The sequence below is a fragment of the Acomys minous genome, assembly GCF_964271855.1.
Source record: "Acomys minous genome assembly, chromosome: 13".
NCBI lineage: Eukaryota > Metazoa > Chordata > Mammalia > Rodentia > Muridae > Acomys > Acomys minous.
In genome coordinates this window covers 48,942,830-48,968,228 of record NC_140495.1, presented here as the reverse complement: position 1 = coordinate 48,968,228, position 25,399 = coordinate 48,942,830, and the positions used below count along the sequence as shown (strand labels likewise).

General features: G+C 43.7%; 1 long non-coding RNA gene across 4 annotated transcripts in view; it reads right to left on the bottom strand.

Moving 5' to 3' along the window:
* The window catches only part of LOC311581038, a 39,887-nt gene that overhangs the window by 10,392 nt on the left and 4,096 nt on the right, over positions 1 to 25,399 (bottom strand). For all 4 annotated transcript variants that reach the window (XR_014773642.1, XR_014773643.1, XR_014773644.1 and 1 more), the window contains exon 2: positions 4,182 to 5,339. This is a non-coding gene — a long non-coding RNA (uncharacterized lncRNA). The remainder of the gene's footprint in view (positions 1 to 4,181; positions 5,340 to 25,399) is intronic.

Here is a 25,399-nt window from a genome sequence, read left to right as displayed (position 1 = left end):
GAATAGAGTCAAGTGCTCTCTCCCAGATTGAAGAAGTGGATTATATTTTATGAACAGACTTTCTTTGATTTTCTTGTTCAGGAAGACAAGTGCTGGTGAAGTAGAAGGCACTGAGATCAAGAGTGAGAAGCTAAGTGTCTCTACTGCTGGAAAAGTGTGTACTTATCCCTGAAACAGGAAGTGGTCCTTGATGTGCCTGGGGTGGGGGAAGTATATGTGCTTATGTGCTGCTGTTTCCCGGTTTGTGTGTGCCTGCAGGGGGGTGGAGGTGAGGGACAATGTGTTTACATGATGGTGTATCCAAGTGTGTGCCTGAGCTTGTGGAGGTCAGAGATTGACTGTGGTTGTCCATGTAGTAAATCTTAAGAATAATCTACATCTTTATTGACCACTTTTACTCTGGGAAGCAAGCTGTCCACTTCACTTCACTGTGTAGTCAGAACTAGTCCAATTGTATTGGACTCTCAATGAGTCCAGGCTGTCTGGCAGGTAAGATGGAGGGGCTACCTCCATCTCCCCAGCACTGAGATTGCCAAGTGGGCAGCACCACACCAGATGTTTTCCACAGGTGATGGAAGGAACCCAAACCCAGGGCTTTACACTTACAACTGTCTCCTCAGCCTGACCCTTGACTGTTAGTTGAAGACTTTGTGAACTATTGATGAGCATCGGCCCCTCACCCCACCATGAGTATGTGAGTAAGGGTTGGTTATAGAAGATCATTCAAAATATAATTTCAATGACATTCACCAAAATCCGGGTAACAATGCTAACAATGATGACACAGGGAGGCAAAGCAGCCAGTTTGCTTCTCAGAGAAAAGGAAGTCAACAGAGATGTTGATTATTCTAAAGGTTTGCTGCCCAGTATTTAGAACTTGACCTGCTCCCTGCCCCCAGACCAGTTTAAAATCAGCATGAATGTTGTGTAATCTAATGAGTTTGATCCAGGTCAGTTATTAAGGGCTAAAATGGATTAAACAAAAGACATTCCCTCATAACTAGAAAGAATACTTCAAAGGTGGGATTTGCTCTTGTTATGACAAAGGAAGTGGATTTGCAGACTGCCTCTGGGGCACACCCCTCAGTGACTTTTGGTTTCTCAGTAAGGAGAGTCTTTTTTTCTCTGTCTTTCTGATTCTTCCCTCCCCACAACCCAGGCTCTGGTCCAGAGTCTCCCTCAGGTTAGAGATGCAAGTTAAGAGGATCTGACTGTCAACATCTTTTCTTGTTTTTTAAAGACCAGGCAGCAGGCATCACCACCATCAAATGAGCAAACGACATGCCTGGGCTCCTAGCAAGGAGTAATGTAGCAGGGGACCTGCAGCAGGTAAAACAGGCCACACTGTACAGACTCAGGGCTTGAGAGATGCTGACATCAGGACACATGGAACACTCTATCCTGGTACCTCCATTCTGTGTGGAAATCCTAAAGAGAGAATCCAAACAGGAGCCAGGAGATCTAATAGATTTTTTTTTAAATCACTCCATCAACATTTCCCACTGCATAAACTTACAGGGTCAGGACTGGGCTCTGGGGTTCATCTTCAATACACTGACCTTTTATAGTACCGATGTAACCCAACAAAATGGGTTGGTGGTGAGTTGGTGAGTGCAAAGGCCAAACACAAGGTTACAGCATGAATGAGTGGAGAAAAGTAGATTGCCTGTGGCAGGTAAGAGGCCTCTCAGAAGTTCCCTGGGGAGGTGGTGGTGGGGATTGAGGATTTTATTTGGGAAGCATACACATATTTGTACTAAGAGAACTTCGAGGGTGAGCACATTACTATGCATGCTCAGTTTAAGGTAGGAATTTAAGAAGGAAAAGGCTGGGGCTATAATACAGTGAAGAGTGCTTGCTTTGTTTATTTGAAGCCCTAGGTTCTAGGCCAGTCCTGGGAGTTGATAGGAGAAGGGGTTCCATTGTGCTGCTTGTCCTAGGGCCTTGGCAGAGGCACAACAGTCAAGCCACCAGTTGTAAGATCCCTTTGGCTACATCACACATAGCCGCTCCACCTGCACTGACACCTTCCCCAAGCGGCCATGCACATACACACATGGCTGCCTTTGGCCCCACCCTGCCACCCTGCCTGCCACAGCACTTTGCCCAAGCAAAATGTTGCTGGCGGTAAGACCCCTTTGCCATGCCACACCACGCCATTCCATGTCATGCCATTTGGTGCTTCCAGGACAGGAAGATCTGTCCACGCTAACCTGACATACTAATCTTCCCATCAGAATAGCAGCTGACTTCTCAATGTCTTTTAAAGCCAAAACAGCTTGAAAAGCAATGTACTTCAAGTCCTAAAAGACCACAGACCCAAACACTGACCAGTCTACTTGGTAAAACTATCTCCTATAATTGAAGGAGAAAGAAACTTGGCACCATTAAAAAAAAAAACCTAAAGGAATTCATGTACAAAACCAGCCCCCAAAGAGAACACTGCAAGGAGTCTTTTGTACTAAAAAGAAAGATAAGTATATCTAAAAGGTTACAGGAAGAAAAAAGTAGTACTATGACTGGATATAAAATGGTACCAAGAAAGCAAACACCATAAATGCAACAAAATGACAACAATAAACACACACTTTTAAAATGATAACTAAATATTGATGGCCTTAACTCCAAAATCAAAAGCCATAGGCTAGCTGATTGGATTAGGAAACAATATCCATCTTTTTCTGTCCTCAAGAAATACACTTCACCTGGAGGATGCACAGTGAGTGAAAAGATGGAGAAAAGTATTCCAAGCAAATGAGACCAGGACACATGTAAGCATCCCTGCCCTGACTTGACAAGATAGACTTCAAAGCAAAACTAATCAGAAGAGACAAAGGTCATTTGATTCTGATTAAGGGCACAAGCTTTCGACTTGTTGGTCGGGGGAATATATTTAAGTACAACACATCTTCTAGGAATTCAAAGCCATCGTGGATTTTGGAATATATATATATATTCATACACTTGAATATACACAAATAGTAACTACACAAGTAGTAACTACTACATTAGAATTACTCTTAAAATGTTTAATTCCTTTGGAATAGCAGTAAAAGTAGTGCTGGCATACAAATGCTGTATAATAGCCTCTCTACATACAGTTGTACAAATGCTTCAAAAATATCTCCCACTGTTCTCCAGATGTTGACTTCAGTTACGCTTATAATAATATTACTTAAACCTGTATGAACATAAAACTAGTTATGAGCTCCTAACGTCGTAGTTCTTATTCAATTATAAAAAGCGAGTGAATGCACTAATTACAAACAAATTGCAAAACCAATAAAATTCAAATTAACAACATTAAATTAATGTGACACAAAATGTCGTATTGAAATTGAATTACCATATACAACATAACTATGGTGAGGTGCTGGAGGCCCCTCCCACATTCTTTTGAGTTAGGCCCCCACTAATTTCTCTAGACAACCTTTTTCTAACTAAATACCATCAATTATTTGATGCTGGTTATTATTTTCTTTGAATGGTGATGATAATAATTTTTCATGGCTGAGATGTACCATTTCGTTTTGCCAGTGGAGTTGTAAAGACCTGTGTATTGAGTCTGCCTGTCACTCTACACATTCACTTGAAGCAGAAAAAAATGCTGTGAGCCACCTGACTACTCATTCCAGGAAACTTGGTAAGGTTTGGGCTTGACCCTTGACATCTCCGTCATTAAACTAATTTTGAAAATTGAGTCCATCACAGTTAAATCAGGTGTCAAGATTTTCTTATATGTTGTCATCAGAGGATACAGATGATCCTCTGTATGAAAAAGATCATCACCTATATAAAAACAGAAAGTCAACAGCTTTTAATAGAGAGCCAGGTGGGCCCTGGATCATGTACTTGGATTTCGGTTTAAGGGTCAGAAATGCTTCAGATGCTAAGCAGTAACTATTCCCAAATCCATTCTCCTGCTACAGGACTGAATACTTGTATTAATGAAAAAAGGCAAGCTGAGTACATTGGGACAGGCCTGCAATCCTAGCTACTCAGGAGACTGAGGCAGTAGGACTACAAGTTCAAGGTCAGTCTGGGAAACTTAGCAAGATCTTATCTCCAAAGCAATAAGAAAATAGGTGTGTGTGGGGGGGTGGATGTACTTGGTTTTTTTTCATTCTTTAACTATTGACGTGGTGGTTTTAATGAGCAGTACCCCTGCCCCATGGACTCACATATTTCAACAGCTGGTCCCAAGTTGCAGAGATGGCACAATCCATTTAGAGAAAGAGTGTCACTGCAGGCAGGCTTCGAGAGTTCATAGCATCACCTCATTTCCAGTTTGGTTGGAGATGTGATTTCTCCGGTTCTTACTCTGGATGCCTGCTGCCACCCACCCCACTCTCACCCTCCCCACTGCATAATCGACTCTCCCTCTGGAAATGCCAGCCCAAATCAACTCTTTCTTCTGTAAGTTGCTTCCAGTTTGTGTATCTTATCAGAACACTAGAAAAGTAACTGATAGAGCGAGGCCAGAGTTCAGGCCCCAGTCACCTAACGAGTCTTCATGGTCTCTGTGGAGCCAGCTAGTATTCCCTGGCTGCAGATGAAGCAGCCAATAACCAGTTCATGGACCAGGCATCTCTCTTTAAGGAGCTTACAACTTAGGGAGACAACACACACATTAAAAAATGTATGTTTGAGGATGTTCAAAGCTTGCTTGTGAAAATGCACATCCTCCTTAGTCAGAACACAAGGGGAAAGGTTGGAGGCTCAGCAGCATCACCTGTCATTCACACCCATCATAAAGCCTCAAGTCCTTCTTCCCTGCAGGAACAAAGTACCATTCCATTGGGTGCCACCCACGACTTGAATCGGTAAACCTGATAGCGTCTAGGGGTTGACAGTTGGCCCCTGTGCCATTAGGGTGTCTGAAAATTCTGATCATCACAGTCAAAAAACAGAGGCCATTTTTCTATTCCAGCTGAGCACCGATATATTTCAGGAGAAGCATGTGGACACAAGGAATAAAAGACATGCACAATAAAAAGGAGTGTACATTTCTGCTAAGTTCCAAGGTCCTTAGAATTAGAAAAGAAGTCTACAAACAGCAACAACAGAAAAGCGAAGCCAGTCTGATGACTTATGTGAGTAAACCTGGGTGCTCAGATCACGGGACTGCAGAAGAATTTGAGGATAAGGTACAGCTCCAATTCCAGGCAGTGGGCTCTGTGAGAGCACCTATTTGCAGGGTCCTTAAATTTAATGCCATGAAGACAGGAGGATGATCTGCCAAGATGACTGGCAAAGAACCCGATCTCTTCTTGCCTGGAACCTGTCAATCAGCAATGTCAGACCTCGGACTGGCTGGAGGTAATCCAAGTTTTTCAGTTCTGGAACGATTAAATTCAGAACAATTAAATTCAAAAAATGCAACAGTGTCATTTCAATATATGTCAGTAAAGAGCAATCTCTGTGTACTTGAGCTCATTATACTTTAAAAGAAACCATCCTGCTAGAATAATTTATAACTTTCATAATTTGAGCATAAAAATTAGTGAATATGGGATAGTGAGATGACTCAGGGGGTAAAGTTCACCAAGAAGGCCTAACAACTTGAATTTCATTGCCAAGACTCATAGTGGAAGGAAAGAACAGACTTCCAAAGTTGTCTTCTGACTTTTATAGGAGTGGCATGGCACACACACACACACACACACACACACACACACACACACACACACACACACCAAGGAATTGTGTTTTTGACTAATAAAGATAAAAATATCAACTCTAAACAGAATTGATTTTTTTAATTAGCTTTTTAAAAATAATCAGCTAAAGGACTCAGAGACAATGGAGATACATCATACTACTTGGTAAATAGTTGTTTGTCAGACTGACAATAATTTTTTTAATTTCCATATCAAACCAAAGGAAGTGTTCAAAGTTTCTAATTAGACTGTGTAGAAAATAGAAACAATATTCCTATTTTTACTTCTGCCTTTATCCTCCTAGCACAGATAGATTAGCCTATAAATAAACAACCTAAACTCTCACAACTTGGAGTGGTTTAAGTGAGAACAGCCCCTTGGCTCATAAAATTGAATGTTTAATCACCAAGGAGTGGAACTGTTTGGGAAGGATTAGGAGGTATAGCCTTATTGGAGGAAGTGCGTCACTAAGGGTGAGCTTTAAGGTTTCAAAAGATTGTCACCATTACCAGTGAGCTGTCTCTGCCTCCATCTTGCAAATCAGATGTGAGCCCTCAGCTACTTCTCCAGCACCATGCCTGCCTACCTGCCACCACGGTCCTTCCCAGGATGCTTTTGGACTCACCCTCTGAAATTGTAAACAAGCCCCAACTAAATGCTTTCTTTTAGAAGAATTGCCATCATCACAGTGTCTCCTCACAACAATAGAAAGATACTGTGTAACCTGCTGCAGCCAATGTAGTGTCATTTGATAGACTCCAAGGAGAGATTGGAGTGGGCGTGTGCACCAGGCTTGACTTCTGTTACACTACCACTTTCCTGTGATGCATGTGGAGGCCCACTGTGCTACAACTTCCTGTCTTACCAGACTGCATCATACTGTACAGATACAGAAGCTATCAACATAAAAAAGCTGTGGGAGGTTGTCAGCTCCTCCTGGTCATTCCCACCAGTAGAGACAATGGATCCTTTTTGACTGACAGACTTTCACAAAGAGGCTTGGAGCTGGTGTGCATTTCAACAACTATGAAGTGTATGATGATGTTCTTGTTTTCCTTCTTATCTGAACTCTTTTTTTCTAAGATTTCCTAGTTGATTTATTCAATGTGTATGAGTGTTTTGCATGCATGTATGCCTATGTACACATGTGATTTTGCAGTGCCTTCAGAGGCCATCAGAACCCTTGGAGCTGGGATTATAGTCCATTGGATCCTGGGATGGAATCCCAGTCCTCTGTAAGAGTAGAAAGTGCTCTCAACTGCTATCTCTCCAGCCACCATCATGTTTTTTAACATGAATTAATTATTCTATCAGGAACATGTACCAATCAACACTTTTCATCCTAAGAAACAAGTGTGACCTCATATGATCATCATGGAACCTACCCACAAGGTCATTACATGTGTTTATGATGTCTAATAAAGGCTTGTGGTGTCTCTCAGGGGGTATTGGAGGGGCTCTTCCCAGAAGCCTGATAACTCTGAGAAGAGTCTTTCCGTATCTAAATATTGGCTGGATATTTTTTCCTGCCCTGGACAATAGTTAATAAAGCCTAGTAGATCACTCACATGCCAAGTACTATGAGTTGAATCCCAGTAAGAAAATGAGAAAGAAATTCTGTGAATCATTTTAAATCTAAACCCATTAGTTGAAAAAAAATGACCCTGAAGTTAATGTCATCTCATTCAGTAATTAGATCTTCTTTGCATAGCAAAAAAGAAGTTCTACACCAAAGGCATAATAATTCTATTAGAAAGTTAAACCATGATATTGTACAGTTCGGAGGCTCTGAATTCATATTTAATTATGCAGGTAATGTAATTATACAATCACTTCTCATCTGATATCAAGAGGAAAAGTTCTTGGTGAGTCTGTGAGAGTGTTTTTTACAAGGTTTTGTGGAAGGGGCATGCAATTAATATGACGCTCTTAAGATGAAAATGTAAAGATATCTTTGCAAGCCTGTATCCCCTTCCATGCATGCACACTGAATTAGCTGCTTAGATCTTTGCCGTTGCTAATAGAGTTGTGGCTCCTTATCTTAGCATGGCCTGCTATAACAATTAGCACTAGGATTGAGCAAAGACCTCAGCCCTTTATTTCAGAGCTCAGCATCATTCCACAGAACAACCGAAAACTAATAAGTCAAGAATTTTGATTCCCTTAAATGCTTATAAGAATTTTTTTTCGTGTTCACTCTTTCTATTTAATTCACTAACAGACAAACTTGTATACTTCTCTTAGCTTTTCTTTTTTAAGTCCATGGGACAATTTTGCCTGGTAAGCTAAAGAGAAGCTTTGGTTAAAATAGAATGCAATAGCAAAATCAAAACAAAGAAAAAACTCCTGTTGCCTTTCGTACTGGCACTTTTACCAATGACACCCAAACAAACATGCGTATTACCTTGCTCTGTGTTCACAGTATTAATATGAGGGCAGGGTTTCTTGCCACCCTACCAACAGCAGGGCCTGTTCAGCCCAGTTCCTCACGCTGAATGGTGGTAACTCCCATAATATTATCCGGAGGCCCCAGATCAAAGCCTCTGTGCTCTGGAAAACCCACATTGCCATGCTTTATCACACCAGCATGTGTGTGTGTGTACCCACACATCACCACACTCCTGCTTGCTACCTCATCAGTAGACACCTGAGTGATGTCATTCTGGTGCAGCACCTCCATGGTTGTGAAGTCCCAGGTTGCGGCTCTTTTGTCCATGCCGTAGAAGTGTCCCATGGTGGACAGGACACATTGGATGCTGTTTGGCAGAGTCTACCTTGAAGTCAAAAGTCAAGCAGCAGCCATCATCATTGTTAAAGAGCACTGTGTAGCAGTAAGGCCAGCAGGCAATACACTGTTCTCTGGGATGAATGCCACACTCACCGATGGTGCGAGCCTGGCTTTCAGAGTTGGAAGCTGCAGACTTTTCTAGGCTTCAGCAACTCACATGGCAGTGCTGTAGCTGACCAGAGCTCTCCCTGGAGAAGATTGTGAATCCATGCACCAGGCAACCAACGGGACCACCAAACTCTGACATCTGCTAACCAAAAGGCACCTTGCTGCCATAGTGCTGCCAGCTGGCTTCTCACTCACCTCTTCAATACAGGGAGAAAACACTGTGCACTTGAAGTCATATGAGCCTGAAAAGCGTTGTTAGGATGCCAGTCCAAGCTGAGGACCATGGACCCACCTGTTGTTTCCAGACTGCAAGTGGAAAGCAGAAATGAGCCGACCTCCACTGCTGACTGCAAACTCACTATGGAGAATGACCCTACATATTGGCTCTGCATGCGAATAAAACCTCATTATCACATGATGTCCGCTTGGCAGGTGGCTGGCCTGGCTCTGAGGAACCTTGGCAATACATATGTTGTGTCCCTTACCTTCCTGAGTTCATGAGCTTTCAGGTATAGGGTTCCTATTCTTGTAGGTATGAACTGTCCAAGCATGGCCACTGACACACACAGTGCTTCCCAAGGACACAAAGCCTGGATCTGGGTACCCTAGTGTTTGGAGGACAGGAGTCACTGATGTCAGTCAGTAGATGCTAACACGATCCAGTGTACTCTGGCAGAGGAGGCAGGCCCAGAAGTGTTGGTTCAAAAAATGTTTTGTTTTGTTTTGTCAAGTCAGGGTCTCACTAGGTAGCCCGGGCTGTCCTGGAACTTGTCGAGCAGACCACGCTGGCCTCAAATGCATAGAGATCTGTTTGTCTCTGCCTCCCAACTCCTGTTATCCCAGCAAATACACTGCTTCTAAGGAAATGGAAACACACTGAGGAGACACTTGGGGGAGCTACTGTGACTAAAACTGAGCTTCCCTACGCACAGGGAAGCAAGAGAAATGCTGAATTCATCAAACCCAGTTACATACTCAGAATCTGTACTACTGCGCAAATAGGCAAACCTAGTGCGTTCTAAAGCACGTGTTTTTAGCAAAAAACTCATTTCTGAAAAAGTTGCCCAAATGCATCTCCGAAGTGTGCAACTTGTTCCCTGAGTTAGAACACATCGAGAAACGGTCGTTTCTGCTAGTGCTGTGCTTCTACACATGTATTTGCTGAATGGTGAAAGGGCACAATAATGCCACTTGCTCCCAACAAATACACTGCTTCTAAGGAAATGGGAACACACTGAGGAGACACTTGTGGGAGCTACTGTGACTTAAAATGAGCCTCCCTACGCACAGGGAAGCAAGAGAAATACTGATTTCATCAAACCCAGTTACATACTCAGAATCTGTACTACTGCGCAGTTAGGTAAAACTAGTGCATTCTAAAGCAAGTGTCCTTAGGCAAAAAACGCATTTCTGACAAAGTTACCCATATGCATCCCCGAAGTGTGCAACTTGTTCCCTGAGTTAGAAGACGTCGAGAAACGGTCGTTTCTGCTAGTGCTGTGCTTCTACACATGTATTTGCTGAACGTCAAGGGCACAGTAATGCACTTTTCTCCCAGCAAATACACTGTTTCTAAGGAAATGGGAACACGCGGAGGAGACACTTGTGGGACCTACTGTGACTAAAACTGAGCTTCCCTAGGCACAGGGATGAAATAGAAAAGCTGATTTCATCAAACCCAGTTACATACTCAGAATCTGTACTACTGCGCAAATAGGCAAAACTAGTGCGTTCTAAAGCACGTCTCTTTAGGCAAAAAACCCGTTTCCTACAAAGTTGCCCAAATGCATCTCCGAAGTGTGCAACATGTTCCTTGAGTTAGAAAACGTCGAGAAACGGTCGTATCTGCTACCGCTGTGCTTTTACACATGTCTTTGCTGAACGGTGAAAGGGCACAGTAATGCACTTTTCTCCCAGCCAATACACCGTTTCTAAGGAAATGGGAACACACTGAGGAGACACTTGTGGGAGCTACTGTGACTAAAACTGAGATTCCCTATGCACAGGGAAGCAAGATAAATGCTGATTTCATCAAAACCAGTTACATACTCAGAATCTGTACTACTGCGCAAATAGGCAAAACTAGTGCGTTCTAAAGCACGTCTGTTTAGGCAAAAAAAACCCGTTTCTTACAAAGTTGCCCAAATGCATCTCTGAAGTGTGCAACTTGTTCCATAAGTGAGAAAATGTCGAGGAACGGTCATTTCTGCCAGCGCTGTGCTTCTACACATGTCTTTGCTGAACGGTGAAAGGGCACAGTAATGCACTTTTCTCCCAGCAAATACACTGTTTCTAAGGAAGTGGGAACACACTGAGGAGACACTGGTGGGAGCTACTGTGACTAAAACTGAGCTTCCCTACGCAAAGAAAAGCAAGAGAAATGCTGATTTCATCAAACCCAGTTACATACTCAGAATCTGTACTACTGCACAAATAGGCAAAACTAGTGCGTTTTAAAGCACGTCTCTTTACGCAAAAAACTCATTTCTGACAAAGTTGCCCAAATGTATCTCCGAAGTGTGCAACTTGTTCCCTGAGTTAGAAAACGTCGAGAAACGGTCGTTTCTGCTAGCGCTGTGCTTCTACACACGTCTTTGCTGAACGGTGAAAGGGAAAAGTAATGCACTTTTCTCCCAGCAAATACACTGTTTCTAAGGAAATGGAAACACACTGAGGAGACACTTGTGGGAGCTACTGTGACTAAAACTGAGCTTCCCTATGCACAGTGAATCAAGAGAAATGCTGATTTCATCAAACCCAGTACATTCTCAGAATCTGTACTACTGCGCAAATAGGCAAAACTAGTGCGTTCTAAAGCACGTCTCTTTAGGCAAAAAAAAACTCATTTCTGAAAAAGTTGCCCAAATGCAACTCCGAAGTGTGCAACTTGTTCCCTGAGTTAGAAAACGTCGAGAAACGGTCGTTTCTGCTAGCGCTGTGCTTCTACACATGTCTTTGCTGAACGGTGAAAAGGCACAGTGATGCGCTTTTCTCCCAGCAATACAGTTTCTAAGGAAATGGGAACACGCGGAGGAGACACTTGTGGGACCTACTGTGACTAAAACTGAGCTTCCCTACGCACAGGGAAGCAAGAGAAATGCTGATTTCATCAAACCCAGTTACATACTCCGAATCTGTATTACTGCGCAAATAGGCAAAACTAGTGCCTTCTAAAGCACGTCTGTTTAGGCAAAAAAAAAAACCCGTTTCTTACAAAGTTGCCCAAATGCATCTCCGAAGTGTGCAACTTGTTCCCTGAGTGAGAAAATGTCGAGGAACGGTCGTTTCTGCTAGCGCTGTGCGTCTACACATGTCTTTGCTGAACGGTGAAAGGGCACAGTAATGCACTTTTCTCCCAGCAAATACACTGTTTCTAAGGAAGTGGGAAAACACTGAGGAGACACTTGTGGGAGCTACTGTGACTAAAACTGAGCCTCCCTACGCACAGGGAAGCTGATTTCATCAAACCCAGTTACATACTCAGAATCTGTACTACTGCGCAAATAGGCAAAACTAGTGCGTTCTAAAGCACGTCTCTTTAGGCAAAAAACTCATTTCTGACAAAGTCGCCCAAATGCATCTCCGAAGTGTGCAACTTGTTCCCTGAGTTAGAAAACGTCGAGAAACGGTCGTTTCTGATAGCGCTGTGCTTCTACACATGTATTTGCTGAACGGTGAAAGAGCACGGTAATGCACTTTTCTTCCAAAAAATACACTGTTTCTAAGGAAATGGGAACACAGTGAGGAGACACTTGTGGGAGCTACTGTGACTAAAACTGAGCTTCCCTACGCACAGGGAAGCAAGAGATATGCTGATTTCATCAAACCCAGTTACATACTCAGAATCTGTACTACTGCGCAAATAGGCAAAACTAGTGCATTCTAAAGCACGTGTTTTTAGGCAAAAAACTCATTTCTGACAAAGTTGCCCAAATGCATCCCTGAAGTGTGCAACTTGTTCCCTGATTTAGACAACGTCGAGAAACTGTCTTTTCTGCTAGCACTGTGCTTCAACACTTGTATTTACTGAACGATGAAACATCACATTAACCGTAACCCTAACCCTAACCCTAACCCTAACCCTAACCCTAACCCTAACGCTAAACCCTAACCCCTAACCCTAACTCTAACCCTATCCCTAACCCTAAACCTAACCCTAAATTCTAAACCTGAACACTATCCCTAAATCCTAAACCCTACCCATAACCCTATCCCAACCTTAACCCTAACCCTTACACCTAACCCTAACCCGTTCCCTAACCCCAACCTCAACCCCAACCGTAGCCCTAACCCTAACCCTAACTCTAACCCTAACTATAACACTAACCATAATTCTAATCCTAACACTAACCCTAACCCCAACCCTGACCCTGACCCTAACCCTAAACCTAACCCTAACCCTAACCATAGACCTAACCCTAATCCTAACCCTAACCATAAACCTAACCCTAACCCTAACACTAACACTAACCCTAACCTTAACCCTTACCCTAATCCTACCCCTAACACTAACACTAACCCTAACCCTGAGTCCTAAACATACCCCTAATCCTAACCTTACCCTTAGCCTAAAACCTAACCCTTACCCTAACCCTAAACATAACCCTAACCTTTACCCTAACCTAACACTAACACTAAAAGTAATCGAAAGACTAACACTAACCCTGAGTTCTAACGCTAACACTAACCCTAACCCTAACCCTAAGAGTAACCCTTATCCTAACCCTAACCCTGAGTCCTAACCCTGAGTCCTAACTCTAACCCTAACACTAACACTAAACCAAACCTCAACCCTAACTTTTACACTAACTCTAACCCCAACCCTAACCCTAACCCTAACAGTAACCCTAAGCCTAACCCTAACCCTAACAGTAACCCTAAGCCTAACCCTAAACCTAAACCTAAGCTTAAGCCTAACCCTAACCCTTACCCTAATCATAACACTAACCCTAACCCTAACCCTTACCCTAACCATAACACTAACCCTAACCCTACCCCTAATCCTAACTGTAAACCTAATCCTTACCCTAACACTAACCCCAACCCTAACCCTAACCCTAAATATAAGGCTAACAATAACCCTAACACTAACACTAACCCTAACCCTTACCCTAACCCTAAACCTAACCCTAACCCTAACACTAACCTTAACCCTAAGAATAAACTTAAGCCTTAGCCTAAACCAAACCTACACCTAACCCTAACCCTTACCCTAAACCTAACCCTGACACTTACACAAACTCTAACCCTAACACTAACCCTAATCCTAAACCTAACCATAAACAAAACCATAACCCTAACCCTAACCCTAAGAGTAACCCTAAGCCTAACCCTAATTCTGAGTCCTAACCCTAACCCTTACCCTAAACCTAACCCTAACCCTAACCCTAACACTAACCGTGACCCAAACCCTCAGTCCTAACCCTAACCCTAAGCCTAACCCTTACCCTAAGCCGAACCCTAACAATAACCCTCACCAATATTCTAACCATAACCCTAACCCTTATCTTAACCCTAACCCTAACCCCAAACCCAACCCTAACTCTAACCCTAACCCCAACAGTAACCCTAAGCCTAACCCTAAACCTGAGTCCTAAACCTAACCCTAACCATAACCCAAACCCTAACCCTAACTCTAACCCAAAACCTATCCCTAGCCCTAACCCTAACACTAAACCTAAACCTGACCATAACCCCTAACCCTAACCCTAACCCTAACCCTAACCCTAACCTTTGCCCTAATCCTAACCCTAACCCTAACCATAACCATAAACCTAACCCTAACCCTAACCCTAACCCTAACGCTAAACCCTAACCCCTAACCCTGACTCTAACCCTATCCCTAACCATAACCCTAACCCTAAACCCTAAACCCGAACATTATCCCTAAATCCTAAACCCTAACCATAACCCTATCCCAACCTTAACCCTAACCGTTACACCAAACCCTAACCCTAACCCGTTCCCTAACCCCAACCTCAAACCCAACCGTAGCCCTAACCCTAACCCTAACTCTAGCCCTAACTATAACACTAACCATAATTCTAATCCTAACACTAACCCTAACCCCAACCCTGACCCTGAGCCTAACCCTAACCCTAACCATAGCCCTAACCCTAATCCTAACCCTAACCATAAACCTAACCCTAACCCTAACACTAACACTAACTCTAACCCTACCCTAACCCTAACCCTTACCCTAACCCTAACCCTAACACTAACACTAACCCTAACCCTAACCCTGAGTCCTAAACATACCCCTAATCCTAACCTTATCCTTAACCTAAAACCTAACCCTTACCCTAAACCTAAACATAACCCTAACCCTTACCCTAACCTAACACTAACACTAAAAGTAATCGAAAGACTAACACTAACCCTGAGTTCTAACCCTAACACTAACCCTAACCCTAACAGTAACCCTTATCCTAACCCTAACCCTGAGTCCTAACCCTGAGTCCTAACCCTAACCCTAACCCTAACACTAGACCAAACCTCAACCCTAACCCTTACACTAATCCTAACCCCAACCCTAACCCTAACCCTAACCCTAACCCTAACAGTAACCCTAAGCCTAACCCTAACCCTAACCCTAAGCCTAAGCCTAAGCCTAACCCTTACCCTAACCATAACACTAACCCTAACCCTAACCCTAACCCTAACCCTAACCCTAACCCTTACCCTAACCATAACACAAACCCTAACCCTACCCCTAATCCTAACTGTAAACCTAATCCTTACCCTAACCCTAACACTAACCCCAACCCTAACCCTAACCCTAAACATAAGGCTAACAATAACCCTAACACTAACACTAACCCTAACCCTTACACTAACCCTAAACCTAACCCTAACCCTAACACTAACCCTAACCCTAAGAATAACCTTAAGCCTTAGCCTAAACCTAACCCTACCCCTAACCCTAACCCTTACCCTAAACCTAACCCTGACCCTTACACAAACACTAACCCTAACACTAACCCTAATCCTAAACCTAACCATAAACAAAACCATAACCCTAACCCTAACCCTAAGAGTAACCCTAAGCCTAACCTTAATTCTGAGTCCTAACCCTAACCCTTACCCTAACCCTAACCCTAACACTAACACCAACCATGACCCAAACCCTCAGTCCTAACCCTAACCCTAATCCTAACCCTTACCCTAAGCCTAAACCTAACAATAACCCTCACCAATATACTAACCATAACCCTAACCCTAACATTAACCCTAACCCTAACACTAACCCTAACCCCAAACCCAACCCTAACTCTAACCCTAACCCCAACAGTAACCCTAAGCCTAACCCTAAACCTGAGTCCTAAACCTAACCCTAACCATAACCCAAACCCTAACCCTAACCCTAACCCAAAACCTATCCCTAGCCCTAACCCTAACACTAAACCTAAACCTGACCATGACACAGAATCCCAACATTTGCCCTAATCCTAACCCTAACCCTAAATCTAACCCTAACCCTAAACCTAACCCTAACCCTAACGCTAAACCCTAACCCCTAACCCTAACCCTAACCCTAAACCCAAAACCCGAACACTATCCCTAAATCCTAAACCCTATCCAAAACCCTAACCCAACCTTAACCCTAACCCTTACACATAACGCTAACCCTAACCCATTCCCTAACCACAACCTCAACCCCAACCTTAGCCCTAACCCTAACCCTAACCCTAACCCTAACCCTAACCCTAACCCTAACCCTAACCCTAACCCTAACCCTAACCCTAACCCTAACTTTATCCCTAACTATAACACTAAACATAATTCTAATCCTAACACTAACCCTAACCCCAAACCTGACCCTGACCCTAACACTAACCCTAATCCTAACCATTCCCTAACCCTAATCCTAATCCTAACCATAAACCTAACCCTAACCCTAACACTAACACTAACTCTAACCCTAACCCTAACCCTTACCCTAACCCTAACACTAACACTAACCCTAACCCTGAGTCCTAAACATACCCCTAATCCTAACCTTATCCTTAACCTAAAACCTAACCCTTACCCTAAACCTAAACATAACCCTAACCCTTACCCTAACCTAACACTAACACTAAAAGTAATCGAAAGACTAACACTAACCCTGAGTTCTAACCCTAACACTAACCCTAACCCTAACCCTAACAGTAACCCTTATCCTAACCCTAACCCTGAGTCCTAACCCTGAGTCCTAACCCTAACCCTAACCCTAACATTAGACCAAACCTCAACCCTAACCCTTACACTAACCCTAACCCCAACCCTAACCCTAACCCTAACCCTAACCCTAACCCTAACAGTAACCCTAAGCCTAACCCTAACCCTAACCCTAAGCCTAAGCCTAAGCCTAACCCTTACCCTAACCATAACACTAACCCTAACCCTAACACTAACCCTAACCCTAACCCTTACCCTAACCATAACACAAACCCTAACCCTACCCCTAATCCTAACCGTAAACCTAATCCTTACCCTAACCCTAACACTAACCCCAACCCTAACCCTAACCCTAAACATAAGGCTAACAATAACCCTAACACTAACACTAACCCTAACCCTTACCCTAACCCTAAACCTAACCCTAACCCTAACACTAACCCTAACCCTAAGAATAACCTTAAGCCTTAGCCTAAACCTAACCCTACCCCTAACCCTAACCCTTACCCTAAACCTAACCCTGACCCTTACACAAACACTAACCCTAACACTAACCCTAATCCTAAACCTAACCATAAACAAAACCATAACCCTAACCCTAACCCTAAGAGTAACCCTAAGCCTAACCCTAATTCTGAGTCCTAACCCTAACCCTTACCCTAACCCTAACCCTAACACTAACACTAACCATGACCCAAACCCTAAGTCCTAACCCTAACCCTAAGCCTAACCCTTACCCTAAGCCTAACCCTAACAATAACCCTCACCAATATTCTAACCCTAACCCTAACCCTAACCCTAACCCTAAGCCTAACCCTTACCCTAAGCCTAACCCTAACAATAACCCTCACCAATATTCTAACCATAACCATAACCATAACCTTAACCCTAACCCTAACACTAACCCTAACCCCAAACCCAACCCTAACTCTAACCCTAACCCCAACAGTAACCCTAAGCCTAACCCTAAACCTGAGTCCTAAACCTAACCCTAACCATAACCAACCCTAACCCTAACCCTAACCCAAAACCTATCCCTAGCCCTAACCCTAACACTAAACCTAAACCTGACCATAACCCTGAATCCCAACCTTTGCCCTAATCCTAACCCTAACCCTAACCGTAAACCTAACCCTAACCCTAACCCTAAACCTAAACCTAACGCTAAACCCTAACCCCTAACCCTAACCCTAACCCTAAACCCTAAACCCGAACATTATCCCTAAATCCTAAACCCTAACCATAACCCTATCCCAACCTTAACCCTAACCGTTACACCCAACCCTAACCCTAACCCGTTCCCTAACCCCAACCTCAAACCCAACCGTAGCCCTAACCCTAACCCTAACTCTAACCCTAACTATAACACTAACCATAATTCTAATCCTAACACTAACCCTAACCCCAACCCTGATCCTAAGCCTACCCCTAACCCTAACCATAGCCCTAACCCTAATCCTAACCCTAACCATAAACCTAACCCTAACCCTAACATTAACACTAACTCTAACCCTAACCCTAACCCTAACCCTAACCCTAACACTAACCCTAACCCTAACCCTAACACTAACCCTAACCCTGAGTCCTAAACATACCCCTAATCCTAACCTTACCCTTAGCCTAAAACCTAACCCTTACCCTAACCCTAAACATAACCCTAACCCTTACCCTAACCTAACACTAACACTAAAAGTAATCGAAAGACTAACACTACCCCTGAGTTCTAACCCTAACACTAACCCTAACCCTAACCCTAACAGTAACCCTTATCCTAACCCTAACCCTGAGTCCTAACCCTGAGTCCTAACCCTACCCCTAACACTAAAACTAAACCAAACCTCAACCCTAACCCTTACACTAACCCTAACCCCAACCCTAACCCTAACACTAACCCTTACCCTAACCCTAACAGTAACCCTAAGCCTAACCCTAACCCTAACCCTAAGCCTACCCCTAATCCTAACTGTAAACCTAATCCTTACCCTAACCCTAACACTAACCCCAACCCTAACCCTAACCCTAAACATAAGGCTAACAATAACCCTAACACTAACACTAACCCTAACCCTTACCCTAACCCTAAACCTAACCCTAACCCTAACACTAACCCTAACCCTAAGAATAACCTTAAGCCTTAGCCTAAACCTAACCCTACCCCTAACCCTAACCCTTACCCTAAACCTAACCCTGACCCTTACACAAACCCTAACCCTAACACTAACCCCAATCCTAAACCTAACCATAAACAAAACCATAACCCTAACCCTAACCCTAAGAGTAACCCTAAGCCTAACCCTAATTCTGAGTCCTAACCCTAACCCTAACCCTAACACTAACACTAACCCTTACCCTAACCCTAACAGTAACCCTAAGCCTAACCCTAACCCTAACCCTAAGCCTACCCCTAATCCTAACTGTAAACCTAATCCTTACCCTAACCCTAACACTAACCCCAACCCTAACCCTAACCCTAAACATAAGGCTAACAATAACCCTAACACTAACACTAACCCTAACCCTTACCCTAACCCTAAACCTAACCCTAACCCTAACACTAACCCTAACCCTAAGAATAACCTTAAGCCTTAGCCTAAACCTAACCCTACCCCTAACCCTAACCCTTACCCTAAACCTAACCCTGACCCTTACACAAACACTAACCCTAACACTAACCCCAATCCTAAACCTAACCATAAACAAAACCATAACCCTAACCCTAACCCTAAGAGTAACCCTAAGCCTAACCCTAATTCTGAGTCCTAACCCTAACCCTTACCCTAACCCTAACCCTAACACTAACACTAACCATGACCCAAACCCTCAGTCCTAACCCTAACCCTAAGCCTAACCCTTACCCTAAGGCTAACCCTAACAATAACCCTCACCAATATTCTAACCATAACCCTAACCCTTATCTTAACCCTAACCCTAACCCCAAACCCAACCCTAACTCTAACCCTAACCCCAACAGTAACCCTAAGCCTAACCCTAAACCTGAGTCCTAAACCTAACCCTAACCATAACCCAAACCCTAACCCTAACCCAAAACCTATCCCTAGCCCTAACCCTAACACTAAACCTAAACCTGACCATAACCCTGAATCCCAACCTTTGTCCTAATCCTAACCCTAACCCTAACCCTAACCCTAACCCTAACTCTAACCCTAACCCTAACGCTAAACACTAACCCCTAACCCTAACTCTAACCCTATCCCTAACCCTAACCCTAACCCTAAACCCTAAACCCGAACACTATCCCTAAATCCTAAACCCTATCCAAAACCCTAACCCAACCTTAACCGTAACCCTTACACCTAACCCTAACCCGTTCCCTAACCCCAACCTCAACCCCAACCGTAGCCCTAACCCTAACCCTAACCCTAACTTTATCCCTAACTATAACACTAACCATAATTCTAATACTAACACTAACCCTAACCCCAACCCTGACCCTGACCCTAACCCTAACCCTAATCCTAACCATAGCCCTAACCCTAATCCTAACCCTAACCATAAACCTAACCCTAACCCTAACACTAACACTAACTCTAACCCTAACCCTAACCCTAACCCTTACCCTAACCCTAACACTAACACTAACCCTAACCCTGAGTCCTAAACATACCCCTAATCCTAACCTTACCCTTAGCCTAAAACCTAACCCTTACCCTAACCCTAAACATAACCCTAACCCTTACCCTAACCTAACACTAACACTAAAAGTAATCGAAAGACTAACACTAACCCTGAGTTCTAACCCTAACACTAACCCTAACCCTAACCCTAACAGTAACCCTTATCCTAACCCTAACCCTGAGTCCTAACCCTGAGTCCTAACCCTAACCCTAACACTAACACTAAACCAAACCACAACCCTAACCCTTACACTAACCCTAACCCCAACCCTATCCCTAACTCTAACCCTAACCCTAACAGTAACCCTAAGCCTAACCCTAACCCTAACCCTAAGCCTAAGCCTAACCCTAACCCTTACCCTAACCATAACACTAACCCTAACCCTAACCCTTACCCTAACCATAACACTAACCCTAACCCTACCCCTAATCCTAACCGTAAACCTAATCCTTACCCTAACCCTAACACTAACCCCAACCCTAACCCTAACCCTAACCCTAAACATAAGGCTAACAATAACCCTAACACTAACACTAACCCTAACCCTTACCCTAACCCTAAACCTAACCCTAACCCTAACACTAACCCTAGTCCTAAGAATAACCTTAAGCCTTAGCCTAAACCTAACCCTACCCCTAACCCTACCCCTTACCCTAAACCTAAGCCTGACCCTTACACAAACACTAACCATAACACTAACCCTAATCCTAAACCTAACCATAAACAAAACCATAACCCTAACCCTAAGAGTAACCCTAAGCCTAACCCTAATTCTGAGTCCTAACCCTAACCCTTACCCTAACCCTAACCCTAACACTAACACTAACCATGACCCAAACCCTCAGTCCTAACCCTAACCCTAATTCTAACCCTTACCCTAAGCCTAACCTTAACAATAACCCTCACCAATATTCTAACCATAACCCTAACCCTAACCTTAACCCTAACCCTAACTCTAACCCTAACCCCAACAGTAACCCTAAGCCTAACCCTAAACCTGAGTCCTAAACCTAACCCTAACCATAACCCAAACCCTAACCCTAACCCAAAACCTATCCCTAGCCCTAACCCTAACACTAAACCTAAACCTGACCATAACCCTGAATCCCAACCTTTGCCCTAATCCTAACCCTAACCCTAACCCTAACCCTAACCCTAACCCTAACCCTAACCCTTAGCCTAAAACCTAACCCTTACCCTAACCCTAAACATAACCCTAACCCTTACCCTAACCTAACACTAACACTAAAAGTAATCGAAAGACTAACACTAACCCTGAGTTCTAATCCTAACCCTAACCCTAACCCTAACAGTAACCCTTATCCTAACCCTAACCCTGAGTCCTAACCCTGAGTCCTAACCCTAACCCTAACACTAACACTAAACCAAACCTCAACCCTAACCCTTACACTAACCCTAACCCCAACCCTAACCCTAACCCTAACCCTAACCCTAACAGTAACCCTAAGCCCAACCCTAACCCTAAACCTAAGCCTAAGCCTAACCCTAACCCTTACCCTAACCATAACACTAACCCTAACCCTTACCCTAACCATAACACTAACCCTAACCCTACCCCCAATCCTAACCGTAAACCTAATCCTTACCCTAACCCTAACACTAACCCCAACCCTAACCCTAACCCTAAACATAAGGCTAACAATAACCCTAACACTAACACTAACCCTTACCCTAACCCTAAACCTAACCCTAACCCTAACACTAACCCTAACCCTAAGAATAACCTTAAGCCTTAGCCTAAACCTAACCCTACCCCTAACCCTAACCCTTACCCTAAACCTAACCCTGACCCTTACACAAACACTAACCCTAACACTAACCCTAATCCTAAACCTAACCATAAACAAAACCATAACCCTAACCCTAACCCTAAGAGTAACCCTAAGCCTAACCCTAATTCTGAGTCCTAACCCTAACCCTTACCCTAACCCTAACCCTAACAATAACACTAAACATGACCCAAACCCTCAGTCCTAACCCTAACCTTAACCCTAACACTAACACTAACCCTAACCCCAAACCCAACCCTAACTCTAACCCTAACCCCAACAGTAACCCTAAGCCTAACCCTAAACCTGAGTCCTAAACCTAACCCTAACCATAACCCAAACCCTAACCCTAACCCTAACCCAAAACCTATCCCTAGCCCTAACCCTAACACTAAACCTAAACCTGACCATAACCCTGAATCCCAACCTTTGCCCTAATCCTAACCCTAAACCTAACCCTAACCCTAAATCTAACCCTAACCCTAACCCTAATCCTAACGCTAAACCCTAACCCCTAACCCTAACTCTAACCCTATCCCTAACCCTAACCCTAACCCTAAACCCTAAACTCGAACATTATCCCTAAATCCTAAACCTTAACCATAACCCTATCCCAACCTTAACCCTAACCCTTACACCTAACCCTAACCCGTTCCCTAACCCCAACCTCAACCCCAACCGTAGCGCTAACCATAACCCTAACTCTAACCCTAACTATAACACTAACCATAATTCTAATCCTAACACTAACCCTAACGCCAACCCTGACCCTGACCCTAACCCTAACCCTAACCCTAGCCCTAACCATAGCCCTAACACCAATCCTAACCCTAACCATAATCCTAACCCTAACCCTAACACTAACACTAACTGTAACCCTAACCCTAACCCTTACCCTAACCCTAACCCTAACACTAACACTAACCCTAACCCTGAGTCCTAAACATACCCCTAATCCTAACCTTACCCTTAGCCTAAAACCTAACCCTTACCCTAACCCTAAACATAACCCTAACCCTTACCCTAACCTAACACTAACACTAAAAGTAATCGAAAGACTAACACTAACCCTGAGTTCTAACCCTAACACTAACCCTAACCCTAACCCTAACAGTAACCCTTATCCTAACCCTAACCCTGAGTCCTAACCCTGAGTCCTAACCCTAACCCTAACACTAACACTAAACCAAACCACAACCCTAACCCTTACACTAACCCTAACCCCAACCCTATCCCTAACTCTAACCCTAACCCTAACAGTAACCCTAAGCCTAACCCTAACCCTAACCCTAAGCCTAAGCCTAACCCTAACCCTTACCCTAACCATAACACTAACCCTAACCCTAACCCTTACCCTAACCATAACACTAACCCTAACCCTACCCCTAATCCTAACCGTAAACCTAATCCTTACCCTAACCCTAACACTAACCCCAACCCTAACCCTAACCCTAACCCTAAACATAAGGCTAACAATAACCCTAACACTAACACTAACCCTAACCCTTACCCTAACCCTAAACCTAACCCTAACCCTAACACTAACCCTAGTCCTAAGAATAACCTTAAGCCTTAGCCTAAACCTAACCCTACCCCTAACCCTACCCCTTACCCTAAACCTAAGCCTGACCCTTACACAAACACTAACCATAACACTAACCCTAATCCTAAACCTAACCATAAACAAAACCATAACCCTAACCCTAAGAGTAACCCTAAGCCTAACCCTAATTCTGAGTCCTAACCCTAACCCTTACCCTAACCCTAACCCTAACACTAACACTAACCATGACCCAAACCCTCAGTCCTAACCCTAACCCTAATTCTAACCCTTACCCTAAGCCTAACCTTAACAATAACCCTCACCAATATTCTAACCATAACCCTAACCCTAACCTTAACCCTAACCCTAACTCTAACCCTAACCCCAACAGTAACCCTAAGCCTAACCCTAAACCTGAGTCCTAAACCTAACCCTAACCATAACCCAAACCCTAACCCTAACCCAAAACCTATCCCTAGCCCTAACCCTAACACTAAACCTAAACCTGACCATAACCCTGAATCCCAACCTTTGCCCTAATCCTAACCCTAACCCTAACCCTAACCCTAACCCTAACTCTAACCCTAACCCTAACGCTAAACACTAACCCCTAACCCTAACTCTAACCCTAAACCCGAACACTATCCCTAAATCCTAAACCCTAACCATAACCATAACCCAACCTTAACCCTAACCCTTACACCTAACCCTAACCCTAACCCGTTCCCTAACCCCAACCTCAACCCCAACCGTAGCCCTAACCCTTACCCTAACCCTAACTCTAACCCTAACTATAACACTAACCATAATTCTAATCCTAACACTAACCCTAACCCCAACCCTGACCCTGACCCTAACCCTAACCCTAACCCTAACCATAGCCCTAACCCTAATCCTAACCCTAACCATAAACCTAACCCTAACCCTAACCCTAACACTAACTCTAACCCTAACCCTAACCCTAACACTAACACTAACCCTAACCTTGAGTCCTAAACATACCCCTAATCCTAACCTTACCCTTAGCCTAAAACCTAACCCTTACCCTAACCCTAAACATAACCCTAACCCTTACCCTAACCTAACACTAACACTAAAAGTAATCGAAAGACTAACACTAACCCTGAGTTCTAACCCTAACACTAACCCTAACCCTAACCCTAACAGTAACCCTTATCCTAACCCTAACCCTGAGTCCTAACCCTGAGTCCTAACCCTAACCCTCACATTAACACTAAACCAAACCTCAACCCTAACCCTTACACTAACCCTAACCCCAACCCTAACCCTAACCCTAACAGTAACCCTAAGCCTAACCCTAACCCTAAGCCTAAGCCTTACCCTAACCCTTACCCTAACCATAACACTAACCCTAACCCTAACCCTTACCCTAACCATAACACTAACCCTAACCCTAACCCTAACCCTAACCCTAACGCTAAACCCTAACCCCTAACCCTAACTCTAACCCTATCCCTAACCCTAACCCGAACCCTAACCCTTACCCTAACCATAACACTAACCCTAACCCTAACCCTTACCCTAACCATAACACTAACCCTAACCCTAACGCTAAACCCTAACCCCAACCCTAACTCTAACCCTATCCCTAACCCTAACCCTAACCCTAAACCCTAAACCTGAACATTATCCCTAAATCCTAAACCCTAACCATAACCCTATCCCAACCAGTGTAATTGCTCCGAAGAACTGA